The 16700-nt window shown below is 37.6% G+C and overlaps 1 protein-coding gene across 2 annotated transcripts in view; it reads left to right on the top strand.

Moving 5' to 3' along the window:
• The first annotated feature begins 2066 nt into the window (after nt 1–2066).
• The window catches only part of Lama2 (laminin subunit alpha 2), a 640019-nt gene continuing 625385 nt past the window's right edge, over nt 2067–16700 (top strand). For both annotated transcript variants that reach the window (XM_045157983.1, XM_045157982.1), the window contains exon 1: nt 2067–2179. The gene's annotated coding sequence lies outside the window, so the exon portion shown is untranslated. The remainder of the gene's footprint in view (nt 2180–16700) is intronic.

The raw sequence follows: 16700 nt of genomic DNA, 5'->3' as shown, positions 1-16700 counted from the left end.
AATAGAACAAACAGAAAATGAATGCGTGTGAGGAATACATTATTAAATCAGTGCATGTAATTAACCTTTATAGAGCATAACACCCAAGAAGAGCAAAATATCACTGTTTTCAAGTGAGTATGAAAAGTCACAAAAATACAGCAAATGTTAGAGATAATCTTAGGGAACTTTTTTTTAAGTTTCCTAAGATTAAAAGTAATGAAATTATTTTATCTGAATGTTAATGTTAGGAATTAAATTAGAAGTTAATAAAAAGATATCTAGGGCTGGAGGGATGGTTTAGTGGTTAAGGCATTTGCCTGCAAAGCGAAAGAATCCAGGTTCAGTTCCCTAGGACCCACGTGAGATAGATGCACAAGGAGGCACACACGTCTGGAGTTCGTTTGCAGTGGCTGGAGGTCCTGGCTCGCCCAATCTCACTCTCCCTCCCTCCCTCTTTCTCTGTCAAATAAATAAATAAATAAAAATTAATAAAGAAAAAAGATATCTAGGAAAGATTAATATTGTATATTTTAAATGTAGTTTAAAATAACACATAAATTAAAGAAGAAAACACAAAAGAAGCTACAAAATTTCAATGAAGGAAAAACTTTAACATTCAATTTTTTTGTACTTTATAGACAGTACCAAAATTTCCTTGAAAGAAAGCATAGATGCAAATGTGGAAGTTAAGGTTGGATATATGGATGGGTAATAAGATGGGTGGATCTGGGCCGGTGTTTGTCAATCCATCCCATTATGAACACTTTGCCCTTTATTTTACTGAGAAAAACCACATAGAAAATATTGTAACTTCCATAGGCTATCTTTAGAAATGTCAATATATTTTAACTACAAACTAAAAAAGAACAAAAGTCATCTATATAGAACTACTTGTATTGCAATGTGGAAATGCTTAGTGGGATAAAGAACACATGCTAATATGAGGACTCAAATACTGTAAGAAGGATTATTATAAGTGATATGATTTTCTGACAGGCTACAATCCTTGAAGGCCCAAACAACAAATACATTATTTCCTCAATAAACCACATACTAAAACTATTATATGCAAACAGACTTCAATAACATTTTTAAATATAATGCAGTCTTTTTTTCCCTAAAGCATCTCCATGAAATGTTCAGAACTTTAAGACGAACACTGTGTGGCGTAGATTGTGGGCACCTTGACCCTGATCTCAGGATACACTGATGCCAGTACTACCCAAGCCTGATAGTCTGTGAATGTCCTAAAACCCAGGAAGGATTTGTTTCAGACCTTCAGAGAACCACTGATGGAGGCCTCAGCAAATAACAGAAAACTGGTCCTCAGTTGCCATCGGAACTTTGTTGGCAGAAATAACAATGTTCTGTTGAGTTAAAGGTAAGGAACAAGACTGTCAACGTTCAAAAGTGGAGTCATAGAGGAAATGTCTGCAAAAATCCCCCTTAAGCACACGTCTCTGAGTTAACGCCAAGCCTTTCTCTAACCCGTGTAGTGGTGGGAAACACTGCAGTTGGAGTGCCAGGGTTCTTTAGTTGCTGCCCTCGGCTGCCCTGGTCAGCTGTCCAGCAGGGAGCAAGTTCCCTGCGTGATGAGCAGGTCCCATGTCCACCTCCTTCCCGGTTACCTTAGTCCCCCCGGCCCTGGGAGGGCCTGGGGTCACCTGGACCCTGGGGCAGCAGCCAACAGTTTCCAAGAAGCTAAAGTTCCTAGCTGTACGGATTTCCCACAAATAATGTTTTCCATGTGGAGAGATTCTGCTGACCCCCCAAAGTGCTTTCGTATCAGTTTCTTTCTTAATTTAAAAGAAGTTTGGATAGCAGATTCCGCTTCTGCGTGGTTCTTTCGCGGAGGAAGGAAGGCACGCGGTAGGAGAGGTCCTTGCACCAAGGACCCGTTAAAGGCCCGGGCCTGGGCAGGGGTGGGGAGTGTCCTCTTTCTCCCCCACGCTGGGGCGGCGGCGGGACGACTGTCTCCTCCTCCTCCTTCTCCACCTCCTCTGCCGCTCGCGCACTCAAGCCTGGGCCAGAGACCAGGCTGAGCGACTCCCCGCTCCTGAGCATCCGCTCCCGGCCACCGCGATGCCCGGGCCCGCCCGGGTCCTCGTCCTCCTGCTGCTGCTCTCGGGGACCCTCGGGGGCGGCCAGGCGCAGGGGACTCAGCGGAGGCGACAGTCACCGGCGCATCAGCAAAGAGGTACAGTCCGGGACACTCTTTCCGGAGCCCGCGCTCCTCGCGGCTCTCAGGCTGGGGACCACGCTCCTGCCTTGCCCTTGGGGAATGCGCGTCCTGGCGGGACCTCACTCGGTCCGAGTTCACGGCCACGTCCCAGAGAGGTGCTGCGGGTGCGGAGCGGGCGCCTGCCGCCTCTGCAGAGAGAAGACCGCTCACTTTGTTTCCACAGGGTCTCGTCCTAGCTACACAGCTTGTAAGCCGCTTTACGGAAATCTTTTCTCAAGTTCCCAAGGCAAACTTTTTTTTTTTTTCCAATTGGAAGACAAAAAAGTTTCAATTAGATTCCATCTCTGTTGAGAAAGGTTTCTTCAAGTTGTAGTTCGTCTTGGAACTTTGTGGAGGGTAGCTTTTTGTTTCAAATTTTGATTTTGTTTCCAATTACTTAAGTGAATTATGTAAAGTAGCGTGTGTGTGTGTGTGTGTGTGTGTGTGTGTGTGTGTGACGTCTCCTTTATGGGAACTGCTTTTAGTCTCACCTTTTCTACACTCACATCCTGTCTATGCAGTCTATTTTATTACAGTGAAGCCTTCTCTTGCTTAAAACTCAGAGACTTCTAAGTCAGTGTATTTCAAGACCACAGTGACCAGATAAATACTTACTTCAAAAGTTTTGAAAAACAATTGTATTTAATGTCACTAAGACTATTCTGAGAAGAGTATCTGAACGTTTATCTGCCTATCAGTTCTGAGACTCTGGGGGTCTTTGAAGAGTTATCATGAATTTTATAAGACACACATGTACAGCATTTAAAAATATAATTTGGAACACATTTGAGCAAGCATGTCTGTAAGTTAGAATACTTGAATCAAAGTTAAATTATTTCAGAAGTATGAGATTTATTTCAAAGAACTTATCCTAGGACTACAAAATATAGAGGAAAACCTCTGGGACGTCTGGCTGAGGCAGAATGTGCTGGTTTTGAAATATAATTCTCCATTTTTGACCGACTAGACTAAAGCCGCAGCTCTGACATTTGTTCTCATTATAACTGAACGTTGTCAACAGTACCATTTTTTAAAGAAGCCAAAAGATATCCTAAGCTCCCTTGCTATGATAATAAATCCCTGATTACATTCCCTAGAATAAAAATGACCTTGAGTTTCCCTTATAACTTTTCACTTTATTTTTGCAGAGGTAAAGTAGGGTCAACATCATTTAAACAATAGAATAATTGAGACCATGAATTATGAGGCTCTCTTTGGCAGTTGGTTTAGAATCACACTGCATTTAGCTAGAAGCTTTTATTTGGTTATGATATACTTTAGCAATAGACAGTACTCTAACCTTGCTGGGCCGCTGGGAGAGAAGAGAGTGCCACACACCAGTCTTCCCATCTGTGGGGAGCAGGGTAGAAGTTTCAGGCGCACAGAACCATGAGAAATTGCTTTTCTGAGAATTCTCCCTAGTACATACATACCCCGGCCCATTTTCTCTTTTATTTGAGGTAAAACTCATGGGTATATGTCTGTATTCAGGGTTATAAGAGAGTAAAGCTGGACAAGTTTGACCTATCATTCTGTTGCGAGATCACCTAGGCAGTATAGACTGCCTTTAGACAGTCAACTTTTATAGTCTCCAGTATTCTGTATTCTGGTGTTTGTTAATGTTTTAATTGTATTCCAGTTGTCATATATTTGGAGGTTGGCTCAAGAGTAAATGGTAAAACTGAGTTAATCAAAATATATTTAAAATATATTTTATGAGGGCTTAAATTTTTTATATGGTGCTTCATAATTTAATAATATCCTCCTATGACATGGCCTGTTTCCATCTTCAGCTATTATTATTTCTACAGAACTAATTTTAAAACCTGAGGCTTGGGGCAGTAGTGACTGAAGTTCACATAGCTGATGAGAATAACTTGATTTTCAACCACCAGAAGTACTTGCAGTGTTGTTTATGCTGAAACTTCCATTGTATGGGTTCAGAGTTTCTTTGCATTTTGGAAGTCATGTTTCCTTTTCACTGTTGCTTGGTTTAACCAGACTCTCAGTAAGGATGATTGCATAAGCGTTTGACAAGGATTGTTTCCTTGGCTATCATCAACTTATCTGGTTTTGATTATATGTACTGCAATGACCTTCATGGCCAACCACTAATAGTGTAGGAGTTCTGTTTTCCCTTACAGCACAGTGCTGGTTGACTAAGGATGTTGACATGAAACAATTATTTTTAGGTGTTGCAGATATTTAGGGTAGGACAATTATCCAGATTTCTATTTATTTGCCTTTTAGTTCTGTTTCTTGAAAATCTTATGAGATTTCTATAACACACTGAATTCTAATGTGACTAACATTGATTCAGTAAGTAGGGTCTTCTAAAGCCATCTTTATTACACTCCTGTTAAGATCGACAAAGTAGAATGATGCAGTTACAGTAATTTTTCCTTTCCAAAAGGCAGGAAATAATCTTTTCTGATATTCATGTAACCATTATAAGGGAATAGAAGCATAATGGCAGGTGAATTGCAAGTGAGGGAATACTAGTTTTCAAGCACTAGTGAGTGACTCAACGTTAATGTGGAGAAGTCTCAAGTGGTGTGACAGTTTTCATTACCTGTCTGGATAAGGTTTTGATAGTAAACGTAAAATGTAAGCTTATCAGTACATCAGGTAGTCTGAAGTTGATTTGGCAAACCTGGGGAATCACAGGTTCAGCAACTTCAAAGTTCTTTATACCTGGATCATCAAATCAACACAGAATCAGTGTTATTATTTATACACAGAGGTTTAATACCTCACACTTTCTAGGAAATGTACCATCTCCTTCAAATTTACTGGGAGGGCACAATGAGAATAAGAAAGACCAGTCTGAATTGCAGTAATTTTGGCATAAATACCAGAGTGTAATATTTCAAGTGAATGAGAAAAGTTAGCTTACTTTCATATAAGTTTATTGAAGTTTCTAGACCTTGTTAACACATTGGGTGCCTCTCTGATAAATTCTGAAGCAGCAGAACAGAGGAAAGGTTTAAAAAGTTTTTCACAGGAGGAATATTCTAAGGAAAGTCTTTTAGTTTGGAGAAGTAAAAATTTAGGGAGAGGGCACAGAAGGGTTATCTTCAGGTTCTGACCAGGGTGGTTTCATGAAAGAGGGACTAGTTGTCCATTTTAGAGTCTAAGCTGGGATTCATAGTAAAATATGAGAAAAGAGGAGGTACAACTTAAATAACATGGAGAATCTTACTGTGCATATCTTTTTTCCCGCAACCCCTTTGGAGTCGTTCAGCAACAACTGAGGTGTTTGTACTCCTTGTCTCCGAGTATGTCCACATGGCAACCAGATGCACAACTGGCCAGGGATCCTTTAGGGTGAAATATTTCGCTTAGAGGAAGTTGAGACACATGAAGTCTCAAGTTTTGTTTTAATTCCAAGATTTTGGAATGATAGTCTATTGTTTTTGGAGTGAATACTTGCTTTTAGATTTCTAAATTTCAACAAAATGTTGAATGTGTTTAAGTGTGTGTTGAGATGCCTTCTTGAATTAAATTAAACAAACACCTTTGAGACAATTCTCACACATTGCTAGTAAAAGACTTAACATTTAGTCAAGAATTTCTACATCATCAACATTTGCATGAGTCTAAAACATTCTGTCTTCTAAATTGTGAGAACAGAGGCTGGAGAGATTGCTCAGTAGTTAAAGACACTTGTTTGCAAAGCCTGTAGGCCTGGGTTCAACTCCCATACTTATTTACACACAGCCAGATACACAAAGCAGCACTTGTGTCTGGAGTTTATTTGCAGTGGCAGGAGACCATTCTCTCTTTCTCTTTCTTTCTCTCTCTTTCTCTCTTTCTTACCCTTTCTCAAATAAATAAATAAATTTTAAATGTGCGAACAATTTGTAATTAAGCTAAGATAATTTTCCTGGATTTATCTTGGTCATAAACCTGGTATTATATTTTTTCTTGTTTTGTTGCATATATGGCCCAATACTTTAGTAAAAATACTTCATTTTCACTAAATTAAAATGTAATACTGAGAATTAGAATATATTCAAAATTGGCAATTGTAGATATGATTGAGATAATATTGATGTAAATGTTACATTTTTATTTCATGTATGAGCATATGCAAACTACCATGTTATTCTTGAGATTTTTCTATGCAGGGCTACCATGCAAAGCAGTGAATTGAATACCTATTAAGTATTGCCAGGCATTATGACAAAAATGTACATGCTTTTCCAGTTCTTCTCTTCAATGACTCTAACTCCTGACACATGGGAAATTTGACAGCTACACATAGGGTCATCAAAAGCCCTAGTAGGTATCTGAAGGATTCTAGATAGATATGACTTCTTTGAGAAAGAAATAATTTCATATTTTATGAGAGGGATTAAATAGGGAGAAGAATTTCTGACTTAGAGTTTTTGAATAGCTTCCATTATATTAGAGTAGCTATGAATCAGAAAAGCTTGTTTGTTGGTAGATTTCATATTTCAATAGTCCTTAACCTCATTTATCTACAGCATCATTGTCACTATTAGTCCACTTATACATCTAATAAATGCTGACTATTCTTTGACAATGACTCATGTGTCAGACATTTTAACTTGTGCCTCTGAGACTGAAGCACTGTTTCCTTTGGTTTAAATAGATATAATAGGACCTATTAATACTGACACTTTATGCTAGGTCTCACACTTTCTTTCATAATAAGATTTAGGATTAGATGTCCATACTTCTGGCCACAATGGAAGTAGAAGACTTGGAATCTAGTGAGGTCCAGAATAAGACAACCTTAACAAGCTTAAGATTAGTGGAGTGGCTATATTAAATTACATAGTTCAAAGGAGGTATTAGATGCATACTTTATTCATGTCAGTATAGTTTTTAGTAGATGTATACTTTATGGTTGAGTGTGACTTGAAGGATTTTCAAGAAGAATTATAAAAAAGTTGACTTGAGGCCTGGAGAGATGGCTTAGTGGTTAAGCGCTTGCCTGTGAAGCCTAAGGACCCCAGTTCGAGGTTCGATTCCCCAGGACCCATGTTAGCCAGATGCACAAGGGGGCACACGCATTTGGAGTTCGTTTGCAGTGGCTGAAAGTCCTGGCGCGCCCATTCTCTCTCTCTATCTGCCTCTTTCTCTCTCTGCCACTCTCAAATAAATAAATAAAAATGAACAAAACAAATTAAAAAAAAGAAAAAGTAAGATAGAGGTTGAAGAAAGGCCAAAATAGATTAACATATGGCTTCCAAGACTTGTGTCAGGGTTAGTGCATAACAGACTAGGGGCTGCAGTCAGCTTCTTGTTACTTGCAGAAAACACCTGATCAAGAACAGCCTGTGAGAGGAAATAGTTTATTTTGGCCTCTGGACTCAAGGGGAAGCCCCATGATGACAGGGGAAACTGGCGTGAGCAGAGTGTGGGCATCATCTCCTGGCCAACATCAGATGGAAAGCATCAGTAGCCCTCTTTCTTCCCCTTATAAGCTAACCTCACAGTCCTTAGTTCTTACTGCATTCAGGTCTTTCAAATCTGACCAGAATAGTCCATCAAGCTGTACTTACAGCACTGCAAGGCCTCTCTTAGGCCAAGGCTTAGCCAGAGTCAGGTCACTAGCAACAACAGTCCTACTCCTCTAGTACCAATTTTACTGTTGCAGTCAGCTTTGCATTGCTGTCAGAAAACACCTGACCAAGAGCAGCTTGTGGAACGAAATGGTTTATTTTGGCTTCCAGACTAAATGGGGGAAGCCCTGTGATGGCAGGGGAAACTGTGGCATAAGCACAGGCTGGACATCCCCTTCTGGCCAACATCAGGTGGACAACAGCAGCAGGAGAGTGCCAAACACTGGCAAGGAGAAGCTGGCTGTAACACTATATGCCTGCCACCAATAATACACCCTCTCAAAGAGGCTCCAATTCCCAAATTGCTACCAGCTGGGGACATAGCATTCCAATACATAAATTTAAGTAGGACACCTGAATCAAATCACCATACAAGCCACATACACACAAACCTGCCCTTCTGGAGCTTGTATTTAGTTGGGATGGGGATGAAGACACAATAACATGGTGAACATATAATAAAGTTACAATACTATTAATTATAAAATGTAGTAGATAATAAAAGTCCTGGACAAACCAACAATAGAGGTGAGGCTCTAGGAATGAGGGAAGTTGATGGTGATTTTTAAAAGGTTAGTAATGTTGACCTCAGGAAGAAGGCCACACTTGAGAAAATGTGGGTGTCAATGGTATGGAGTAATCACTGCAAGACATCAGGTGGAAGAGAACAGATTTGAAAAGGTCTCAGATTTGAGCCTAGTGATGGCTCAGAGAAGTATCAGGAGCATTATGTTGATGGTGGCAAAGTCTGAGACGGAAAAGGTATTAGAAAATCTCCAGTGAATCAATGAGCTCATGAAATCAAATTTAATGTCTTTCCTCACATAGGTACAAATCTCTGGGTCTAGACCAAATGTCCCAGTGTGAGGTTATTTTCTTTTGTCCCAGAACTTCCATTCATGAAGGATATTAAAGTGATTTTACACTAAGAACATTCTACTTCATTTTTCCTTTCACGGTGAAACTCAGATGCCTCTTTTGACACCTTTTCTCTTGCATTGTGATTTTATTTAATGATTCACTGTCTATTAGTACTTCAAAAGAAGGTTGAATAAAAGGAACTTCCACAGTGCTTTTTATTTTCTCTCAGTGTTCCCAGAAATATGTCATATGTTCTTAGAGTAATTTTAAGTACTGTTCACTTTAAAACAAAAGCAAGTTACTTACAATCCCACATAGACTAAGGTGTACTTTGGAATTTTTTTTTTTTATTATCCATTTCAATATCTGGGCTAAACTTTAGACACTATTGCTAAAAATGACACAGTGATGTATAGATTTGATGAATTCTTTTATGAAATGAACTCTGAAAGACTACCTCTTTTTACAAGCAGAAGTTTGTTCTACTCTCTGTTTCGATTTTTATAACTACTTTAAGGATCACTGTAACTCTTCCAGTAACCTCTGGACTAAAGTAATATGATTTGGACATGATCTAATTCTATCATTTAGGACAAAAGTTACATAAAGAATATTCCTTAGCTTTTACTTTCCTGTCTTTCTCCCATCCTTTTTCTTTAATAACTTGTTTGTTAATAAAATATGAAAACATTGAAAGTAGTGATTTTTTAGCAATTATAGCTTTTAAGGAGGTACATACGGCAAAAATTACTTAAGTCTTTTTTACTAAATGGTATTGATGATTACTACCTAAAGATAATTGTTTTTCTTTTTTTTTTTTTACCTAAAGATAGTTTTTTAAAAAAATATTTATTTATTTATTTATTTGAGAGCGACAGACACAGAGAGAAAGACAGATAGAGGGAGAGAGAGAGAATGGGCGCACCAGGGCTTCCAGCCTCTGCAAAGGAACTCCAGACACGTGCACCCCCTTGTGCATCTGGCTAACGTGGGACCTGGGGAACCGAGCCTCGAACCGGGGTCCTTAGGCTTCACAGGCAAGCGTTTAACTGCTAAGCCATCTCTCCAGCCCACCTAAAGATAGTTTTGAGACAATTTATATTTATTTGAGAGAGAAGAAACGAGTAAGAGAATAGGCATACCAGGGTCTCTAGCTGCTGCAAATAAACTCCAGGTTTTTTGCATTTAGCTTTACATCATTACTGTGTAATGGAACCCAGGTCCTTAGGCTTTATAGGCAAGTGCCTTAAACAATGAGCCATCTCTCCAACACAGTTTTGGGTCTATCTAAATTTATATGGCGAGTTAAAGAAAATACCTTGTAAAAGATATAAATATGAATTAGATTTCTTTCCCTTAAATATCTTTTTGTTTGTTTATTTTTATCTCTGCTTTTTTCCCACAACAGGGTCTCATGTATTCTAGGCTGGCCTTGAACTCTGATTCTGCTACCCCCACCTCCCAGGTGCTAGGATTACAGGCATGTATCACCATGCCAGGTCTCCTTAAATCATCCTGAATGGAAGCACAGGGACTGAAAATCAGGGCCTTGAATATGTTAGGCAAGTGCTGTACTACTGAGTTATTCTCTAGTCCTTGAATGTAAAATTTTAATATGACATTTGTTTTCATTTTTTAGTATGGCATTTTAATTTTTTATTTGGACACTTTGAATAAATGATCATGTAGTTATATCTATTTATGGGTTATTATCATAACCCCAGCCTTCAATGATAACCTTAGTCTAGTTCATATACTAAATTAATCTATGCAAATTCCTAATCATGAAGTCTTGGGAAGCTTTTTATTGCCTGACACTTAAGGGAGGTCCCTTGTACAACGCTGAAGATGTTTGGCTGTGTACAGTTCTCTCAGCTGACACTAAGCTGTGTGTCTTCTGCCAAAGCTCTTCCTTTAACTGGTCTTAGGGGACAGTTGTTTTAAATTGGTATAATATTTAGTAGAGTATGAGTATTAACACATTTACTTACAAAGCAGAGCTGTTTAGTAGGTTAAGATAATTGTGCTTATTTTATAGATAGAAAATAAAGAGATGTCCAGCAGCTTATCAAGGACAAACAAAAGTTGTGTCATTTTATATTTAGAAATTAATTTATATTTTTCATTGTCATTTTACAATTCCCACATCATCATCCTTTTTGAAGTTTTATATCTTTATCTTTTCTAAAATCCTTTGAAAAAAATTACTCTTATCAGTGATGTTAGTCTAATTTTAAAGCAGACATTGATTAGATATTGAAAAGAACAGAAAATATAATATGTACACTTCAGGAGTACATTTAAGGGATCTTCTTCATTCAAACATACATATACTACTTGAAGTCATGTATATCACACACTTCTGTCAGCATTTAAAACTACATAAAATTTAAAAATTATTAAATCATAGTGTTTAAATTTCTAGGGCTTTGAATTCTGACTGAATTATAAGAAAGTATTAATTAGTTCTTAATTGTCCTCTCTGGATTCACTTCTGCAGGTTAGACTCATAATAGTACTTTTATATAATGAATTATCTGAAAAAAAAACAGTCAATATGTAAATGTCAGGGAATGAAAAGAGCAAAAATAAAGCATCCATACCTAAAAATAAGAACACATCTTAAATTTCTTTCTTAAAAAAATCTTTCTTGACAACTTCCATAAATATAGATGATATATCATGATCCTAATCCCCACCCACCACCTCCTCTTTCTCCCTCCTAAATCCCCCTCTCCTCTTAATCCCTTCTTCTTTACAATTAGTCTGTCTTCTATTTTGATGTCATTTTTCTTCCCCTGTTTTGTGGGTCTTGTGTAGGTAGCATCAACCACTATAAGATCATGAATATTAAGGAAGACAGCAGTGTAAGCACTCCTCCCCCTTCTTTGCCTCTTACATTCTTTCTGCCACCTCTTCTGAAATGGCCCCTGAACCTTGGAGGAACACACCTTAAATTTCTTCTAAAGAGCTGTAAAGCATTGATATTTTCATTAAAAAAAATGCAGACTTCCATTTGAAGTTGAACTTAGTTAAGGGAAAATATTATATACTGCCTAGATTTGGGAGAAATGTGTATGTATACATCTGCCACATTAATATGCTCCTACTATTTTGGCTGGCCTCTCTCTCTCTCTCTCTCTCTCTCTCTCTCTCTCTCTCTCTCTATTTTTGAGGTAAGATGTCACTCTAGCCCAGGCTGACCTGGAATTTACTATTTTGTCTCAGGGTGGCCTCTAACTCCCGGTGATCTTCCTACCTCTACCTCCAAAGTGCTGGGATTAAAGGTATGCACCACCACTACTGGCCTGGGATTCTGGCCTCTTAAGCAACTAGATTTTATCTAAAAAATAGAATAAAGAACTCTAATAATGAAATTTTTGAAAGTGCCTCCTTGCCTTGGTTAATGATGATGAATTGAAGGACAAGCTGTAAAGTGGGATGAGTCTGTCTAGTCGCTACGCTACTAAACAGTTAACACTTAATCTCTTTTGAGTTGTTTGTAACATAAAAATGTTGTATCTCAAAGTAAAAATACAGTTAGGATTTTTCTTCATCAAACATATAGATTTCCCAAGGTCTCTATTACTGTCACACCTTATAGACTCATTCCCTTCTATGCATCTTACAGTGACTGAATAAGGCTGAAAGTATGGATAATGTACAGTGGTTCGATTGTCATGTGGGGGAGCTACCTTGTCTCATTGGTCTATTGAGTGGTATATATTCCACATCAAATATAAATTGGCATCTTGTAGGGTCTCAGTAAATGTGAATTTTTTAAGAAGCTTCAAAAAATGAATTAAGTCTAAAAACAGGCTCTGTGCCAAGAAATTCTCTGGCTCAAAACACTGGTTTTCTTCAACTCTGTGAAATATCAAATTCAGCTGAGACCATCCTGAAGAAATTTGGTTCTTTACTTGAGAGTTCAGTGTGTGAATTCAACTTTAATTAGTATTTTTGCTGTAGTAGTCTGAACTTTGTAGCCTCACCTGTAATGATTACAGTTATTGCTGCATATCTCCTTCTACTTTAATTTCCACATATATTCCTTTGCAGTAGGGGTTACTGAGTAATAGATATAATTGGACTTGGGAGAAGAAATTCATAGTCAAGTCACAACTTAATCAAGAACAAAAGTCTGATCAACTGAGTTTACATACAATTAAGTTAGAAAATACATGTGAAAATACTTACTTGTCAGATAATCCTACCATATCAGTGCATTTTTTTCTTTTTCTTTGAGTATAATACTCAACAATGATACTTCTAATGCATATGATATATAACTTTATTTAAGAAGGCAGAATATTCTAAGGGTATCTTTGAACATATGTTAAGAGATTATAGGTGGCAAACTATTTCATTGTAGAGGAGTTGAAAGATTCTGCCAGTGTTATAGGGATCAATATCTGCAATAGCAGAAAACACAAGTCTTACAGTTCTGTTTGTGGTACAATGTGAGAAGTGATTTAAAACTGGCAACACTAAGGAAAATTTGGTAAACTTTTTACCTTATCTATACTTCAGAGATGTGGTGATTGAAAATTTTTGTTAATTTTTTTATTTATTTATTTGAGAGCAACAGACACAGAGAGCAAGACAGATAGAGGGAAAGAGAATGGGCGCGCCAGGGCTTCCAGCCTCTGCAAACGAACTCCAGACGCGTGGGCCCCCTTGTGCATCTGGCTAATGTGGGACCTGGGGAACCGAGCCTCGAACCGGGGTCCTTAGGCTTCACAGGCAAGTGCTTAACCGCTAAGCCATCTCTCCAGCCCTGATTGAAATTTTTCTAAGTATCTCATGGTTATCATTGTTAAGTATTTATAAATATTTATTTTGTATTATTAAGTATTGATAAATCATTTTAGATTTTTCTAATGTGGAGTCATGATCTTAAAATCACTATTTAATAGCAACTTGGATAGAAAGATTTTTAAGTTGGCATGTATTAATTTTACAGAATAGTGCGTTTTCTTGTGCAATTTTCATACATGGATATAAAGTACGTTGGTCATATTCATCACCCATGTTATCTTTTCTTGTCTCTCCTCCCACTGGTCCCCTTCCTCCTCCCAAATAGTTCCCCTTCTATGTCCATGACTTGAAAAATCTCTATTATACATATCGAAAATATGTACAATATCTTAAAACTCAGGGAAGTGCCAATGAAAATTGCACTGTTATTCCATCTCATGATAGAATAGCTATCATCAAGAAATAAAATATGGGGCAGGAGGGATGACTTAGCAGTTAAGGTGCTTCCCTGGAAAGCCAAAGGACCCAGGTTCAATTTCCCAGTACCCACAATGTGGTGCATGCATCTGGAGTTCGTTGCAGGGGCTGGAGGCCTTGGAGTGCCCCCCCCCCGCCTCTCCCTCTTTCTCTGTCAAATAAATAAATCATACACACACACACACACACACACACACACACACACACACACACACGTATGTATATATCAAATGTGGCAGAGATGTGAAGAAAAAAGAAGCCTTATACACTATTGGTAGGAATGTAAGTTAGTCCAGCCATTGTGAAAATCAGTATGGAAGTTCTTCAAGAAACTAAAATTATAACTACATATGATCCTACTATACTACTCCCAAGTATATACTTAAAAGCACCAAAACCAGTATACAGTACATATCCTTGCATCATACCCATGTTTCACATGGTATTTTTGACAATAGCTGAGATACAGTGTCCCATCAATGGATAACAGGTTTTAAACATGTAGCATATACTCACAGGAGATATTATTCAGCTATACAGAGAAACAAAATGGCACCTTTGTTTACAAATTAAAATCATGTTAAATTCTCATCTGTGCTTGTGCATTCAGTTTATATGTTGATTAAGCTTAAGTATATAATATTAACCTCATAGTTATAGAGATGAGATTTCTATGATTTTTATTTTCATTTGCATATTCAAAGTGAATTATTTATAATTTTCAGTTATATTCTATATTAAACATGCATAGTTTAAAAAAATATCAACTATAACTAAGTCTTAAAAACTGTACTTTGTCATACTTTTTGGACTAAAAAGTGTATTGTATAAAAAAACAAGAGTGGCTACTTTAGCTTGTAACTTGAACACTTACCTAAGTGTCCCTCAAATAACCTCAACTTTAGTACATTCTTTAGATTAAAAATATGTGCCCAATGGAAAAGATTTAATAAGTTGAAATCATTATTCTTGGATCATCAAGGATTTTTCTTGTGAAATGAGCTGAATATTTTTCTTTTGTCAGTGTGTACTGATTGAAAGTAAAATGATCATTACTGACATGTGCATTTATTTGTTCCACATAATCATTGTCAACCTAACTTTTGCATTATTACCACAAATGTCAACATGATGAAAAGATAATGACCTATTCAAAGCATGTTGACCTTATATACTTCTGGATAAGATCTTGAAGACCCAAAGGGATTCACCTCTTACCCTTAGATCTCTATAGGATTGCCTACAGCTTCACCAGGTCTTTGGTAGCAATAGCTAAGGAAAGGTAAAATTTGAGTGAAAAGAGCCAAAATTCAATTTAATTTTTTAACTCTGGGTAATTAAGGCAAGAATTATAATTTTTTTTTCCTGTGAGAAAATTCAGAAAGTGTTCAAATAATCTGGGCCCATGTTTATAGAAAACCTCTGAGGGCTGGAGAGATGGCTTAGCGGTTAAGGGCTTGCCTGTGAAGCCTAAGGACCCCGGTTCGAGGCTCGGTTCCCCAGGTCCCACATTAGCCAGATGCACAAGGGGGCGCACGCGTCTGGAGTTCATTTGCAGAGGCTGGAAGCCCTGGCGCGCCCATTCTCTCTCCCCCTCTATCTGTCTTTCTCTCTGTGTCTGTCGCTCTCAAATAAATAAATAAAAAAATTAAAAAAATCTTTTAAAAAAAAAAAAAGAAAAAAAGAAAACCTCTGAGGTATCATGTTCCTTGATTCCTGTTCTGTCACCTGCCTGATGTAGAAATAGAAATAGTGTCCTTGATTAAAGTTAGAAGTGGCTTGTTATCCTCACCAGATTTAAAAGAGTGAACTTGTAAGAAAATAAATTTTTCTTTTGAGATTGAATCTAAGACTTCACACATGTGAGGCAAGCAGGCCTCCACTGAGCTGCATCTGAATTCATATCATGAAAGGTTTGTAAAAAGAGTCCTTATAAAAGATACTGCATTTCATTCTCAGAACACAAGTTTTCTTCAATTTTCTAACTTGACAATTTGGTACTCACATTTGAAAGATTTCCTAATATTTCCTAAAACATGTGCTCATTTCATCAAAGACCATTGTATGTATCAAATGGTACATTTTCTTTCTTTTAATGGATTGTGACATGTTGCCACAGACTAAAGATTGCTTCTTTGACCAATTATTTTCCCTGCTGTGAATGGTCAGGAACTTGCTTTTACAGATTTTGCTTATCAAACACTGATTGTGGTGGTTTAAATGTGAATATATGCCCTTTCCCCCATAGCTTCTGGTGTTTTAGTGAAATTGAGTTTGCAACTTCAGCCCTTAGCAAGCAGATTACTGATTGGTGGAGGGGTTTTACTGGGGGTGGATCTGATTCTAGTCCAACGATGTGCTGACAGAGCAGTTTGAACTCCGTCGGCTTCCTGCTTTCTGCTTGATGGTGTTTGCAGGCTGTTTGCTTGTTTCTCACTGTGCTTGGATCTGTGAAAGGGAGCCAGCTTCTTCCAGCATTGATAGAACTTCCTTTGGTTCTGTAAACTTGAAGTCTCTTCTACCTGTAAAGTGTATTTAGTTTAATGTTTGTTCCAGCAACTTGAGTGACTACAACAGAATTTGGTACCAGGAATGGGGCATTGCTATGGTAAATCTGACCATGTGTATTTTTTTTTGGAACTTACAAGTTGGAGAAATGTGATAGCACTTTGAACTAGTGATTGCAGAAGCATTACAGTGTAGTAAGCCAAATTTTATGGGCTATTCTGATGTGCATTTCAAGATGCTAAATTCAGAGACAATTATGTTGGATTATGAACTTTCAAAAGGAAATAACACAGTAGAAA

Source organism: Jaculus jaculus, chromosome 9 (genome assembly GCF_020740685.1).
Source record: "Jaculus jaculus isolate mJacJac1 chromosome 9, mJacJac1.mat.Y.cur, whole genome shotgun sequence".
NCBI classification, from domain to species: Eukaryota; Metazoa; Chordata; class Mammalia; order Rodentia; family Dipodidae; genus Jaculus; species Jaculus jaculus.
Note: the sequence above shows the minus strand (reverse complement) of the source record. Positions and strands in the feature narration are given on the sequence as shown.